Consider the following 4,329-nt stretch of genomic DNA (forward strand, 5'->3'; position numbering starts at 1 on the left):
ACAAATTCCAAAACCCACGGCCCAGAACTTAGACTGGGACCAGAATTCATTTAACGTGATCGTATTGTATTAATTTACAAACACAAGTAAGTGGGGTTTAGTTTGGTCTTTGAAATCTAGAGGTCTCCCGTTCCAGGTCTACTGCAGATTGAAAGAAGTCTTTTTAATTGTCGCAGCCAAAATGCTCCAAGCAGCAATAATATTATTCATGTGTGTTTTTCTAGCACCTGTCACACAGAGATGCAGAGTAGACAGAGGAAACACAATTCATCAATAACAACAAAAACATGTATAACCATGAACTGCAGAATCACTGCAGTGTGAGAGCTACAATAAAAAGAAGGGCCTCTCTTTTTAGGATGGTGAAACATGTTCTTTTTTTTAATATATATATATAGATTCATATTTGGTTTATGATCTGAGGTTCACAGCTCTGTGCTCGCTGTGATACTGGCCCCAGAGGAGCCCAAGGCACATTCCAATGCACTGTGACTCTCTATAAATCCAGCCAGCATGAAATCTCAAGGAGCTAACGTTGAGAAGAGAGCCAATCTGCCTGTTTACACCATCTCATCTTACACAGATGCCTTGGTGCCTGCCCCGCAGAACCCCCCCAACATGTTTGCAGGAGTGTTCATGCTGAACAAAGTGATTGTATCATCTGGGCCTACTCTTCCATTTGTGTTGCTGCTTCTCCTGAAACCCGTTTCAAGCTGTGTCACCCCCAACTCAGGCGAAGTTTGAAAAATGGAAGAAGGGAACCATGCAAAGTGGACATATTCTCCAGCCTGCCGTAAAATAACCGGGGGATGGACCATTAGCCATTTGCTGCTACCGACCGAGCTGCAGATATCGCATCTGCACAAACAGAAGGTCACAAGAAACTTAACAAAAGAACAACACAAGGAGGAAATAATGTTAAGGACAAACAAAAAGAGAAAAACGTCTATTTTTTTCCACTAAACTAAACTTATAACAGAACCGACAAAAAAACTACACGTTGTTTCATTTAGTGCGAGAGCCTGTGCAGCAGATAATCCAGCTCATTCTCTGACCCTGCTCGGTGATGACTTGACTAAAATGCCAGCTCCACCTCCCTCTCCCCGACGTTAGCCCACCGTTAGCGAGGAGCAGGGTGGACTCGACATGTTCCACCACTTTTCCAAGGCACAAACCAGTCAATTTGTCATCCAGTGAAGAGGTTGAACCTTTAATTAAAGTGGAGAGCTGCCGCTATCAGGGCCCAGCTAAATGTCACATGATAAATAACGGCAGAAGATCTGAAAAGCTCCCTTGGAGTTTCCTTCACTCGAGGGGATAAAAGGCCACACACATTACAGGGTAACTGCATATCAATATGTTAAATAGGTTCAATTGTATAAATTGATTAAATGACCCAATTGCGAACCAGCCATGCTTCAAAGACCCTGTTGTTTGAGCAGTGAATGTTGACAATGTCACGTAGGCTGGCTATTAATGGAAACCAAGCAGAGAGAATGTGGCGGTGAGTGACATTATTAAAGTAGATGATGGGTTTCTGAGCAGATCATTCACTGAATGCAATCGATAGCTCTGTGTCTAAACGCTCAGGCAGAAATTACACTTCAGGGCATACTGCTCGGGGGTAAAATGACACTGCCATGAAAATGCATTGCTATGGACAATATTAGAAACGATTGGCTAATTACATCCAGCAGAAATCTGGATTCTTTATTAGTCCTTCACATTCACCGTGAAGAAACGGCAGCGTGCAGGAGACCTAATGCAGCCCTGAATATGATCTGTGCATAAATATAGTGCGACAGGCGCTGAAACTGTCTGACTGTACAATCCAATATTTCCAAAAGCCTGTTGTCTGATACCAAGTCATTTGTGGAAGCACTGACAACCCTCTTTGTCCCCCCCCCAACCCACCCCCCCAGTCCACACTGCATCAGCATATATTTTCAAAATTGCTTCATTTCACTCTGCTTATTATCAGGCAGCTTAATCTTGACCCTTCAAATCTCTAAAATTATCGCCCTGTCTCTTGTCTTCTCTTCCTCTCGGAAACCCTTGAATGTGCTGTCAATTCCACTAAATTCCTCTCTCATCTTTCAGCACTTGATCCCCTAATCTTGCTTTTGTGTCACTCACTCGACGGAGACTCTTCCTCTGTAACTCAGTGCTTAAACGCAGCTTCACCTCCCTGTTTTAATGCCCCACCATGCCTCACTCTTTCATACAACAGTGATCTTGAACTAACAGCTCATTGTGCTCATCTGATCATTTATCACCAAAATAATTCCAAAACATTAGAATGAATCCCACAAAAAAAGTTCATATAATATACCACAGGTCTTATAGCCTGTTACGTCTGAAGCCTTTCTGTAAAATTTCTTACCGACAGAATATATTTGTTAAATAATAATAATCATGGTGTGGAATGGCTCTCCCTCACAGTGATGCTAGTTAGCATCACGTTATCCTCCTAAATATGTTCGACAGCGTTTAAACCGTGTCTTCAGACGAACGAATGCCAGAGAGGTTGGTGAGAGGCTGTTTGGATCATTTCAGATCATCTCGAACACATTTTTGTCAGTTTCAAGTTGACGGCCGGCAGCTGCAGATTCAAAACTGGGGAAATGTTTTCAGACCAGAGACAGAAACAGGCTGGAGGTCAGTTACTGTATGTTCCTGTTGGAGACATAACTGAAGCCATATCTGCTGTAATACTTGTGTTTCATCTCCTTCCATTCTGCTTGGTAACTGGACAACAACCTGCTCCACCTTCTCATCCAATCACAGCACAACGAGCGAGCTGCCTTCTTCCTTCCGTGTCCACTACTCTGTCACATTAATCCTTTCTTCTCTTACATACATTCCCGATCTACTGGCCAATTGTTATCTTACATAAAGTGTAATTGATGCATGTGATGCTGTTAATATTAAATATGTAGATACATAAAGGAAAGTGAAAAAACAAATGTATATGAGAGGATAAATTACAGCGTGCACTGCTCCTCATATTTTTTCGAGACATCTTTGTTGCTGCAGCTTTTCAATTTACAATAGATGTTTTATAATGTATGCAAAATTCCACCTCTAATTACTTTGTCATATGTTGGCAGAATATGCTCGTCCTATAACATCTTAATCAACTGATACAAATACTGTTAATAATTCAAGCCTCACTGGTGTACTTAATCTACCTCATTTTCTAATCTTCCCAATAATTCATTTGTTCAGTGATTAATTACACTCATTTGTGTCATGTGGAAACAACATTTGTTTTTAATTGTGCATGTCAAAAGAATTTTCCAGTCATCCCATTTATGCTCGCGCTGGGTGTTTGAAGCTTTGGTCACTGCGGGGTTCCCACGTTCAGTTTTTCTCTTCGACTCCTCTACATCCGCCAGCGATCAGATTTTCCACCATTGCGCCATATGTGGCATCACAGTTAATTACTCAAGAGAAATTGGCTGAAGACGCGGCATAACAGCAGGTGAGGAGCTCCAGCCCAGAGCTAAACCAACACTAACTGGTCAAGCTCAGCTGCCCTCGCTCCTCCGCTGCCTCAGACGCACAGGATGGGCTCATTCACGCTGTTTGGCCTTCATTACAGATCAGGGAAGGTGCAATTAGCAGCAACCCCCCCACTAGTTTATAATTACCTTAAGACACCCACTTAAACAGAGAACCTTATAAATCAGTTCCTGTTGCCTATCACAGCCCTGGACGCTACATTATGCCAACAGATGTCAGCTGCAGCCATGGACAGGCCCCTCGGTGGCAGTGACAGCCAACAACACTGCGAGCTCGTCTAATGAATAAGAATGGCTTTTAGCTTTGGCTTTACCGGGTGTTTCGCCTCAGGTTTATGGCTATATTTCTTGTGAATTGAGAAATAATAAGAAAAGGAAAGAGGGCAGAAAACAAAAGGTCAATTAAGAGCCGCTGAAATGCAACAGATTACAGTGTGATGCTGCCGCCCCCCCCTCCCTCCCGCCGTCCCTCGTCTGTGACATTTGTGCCATTTTTGCTGAAATATTGTTTCTAATTTCCAAATGCAGACGGTGGGAAGGTGGTTTAAAGTGATGGGCTGTGTCACACTTTATTTCGGGCTAATTCTTAGATGGAGCTGCCTCTCAGGGGTTTTGGGAGACATCTGCATACATTTGCATCCGGAGAAGTTAACAACGTAGTGACGAAAACATTATTTGCAGATAGAGTATCTTCATTGGGCACCTGCTGTTTCTCAATTATGCCAAAGTATTTTGGGTTTACAAACAAACAAAGTATTATACAGACAAATCCTCCAGAAGATTCCCATAAACACAGCACAGATTT

Source organism: Toxotes jaculatrix, chromosome 18 (assembly GCF_017976425.1).
Source record: "Toxotes jaculatrix isolate fToxJac2 chromosome 18, fToxJac2.pri, whole genome shotgun sequence".
In the NCBI taxonomy this organism is placed as follows: Eukaryota; Metazoa; Chordata; class Actinopteri; family Toxotidae; genus Toxotes; species Toxotes jaculatrix.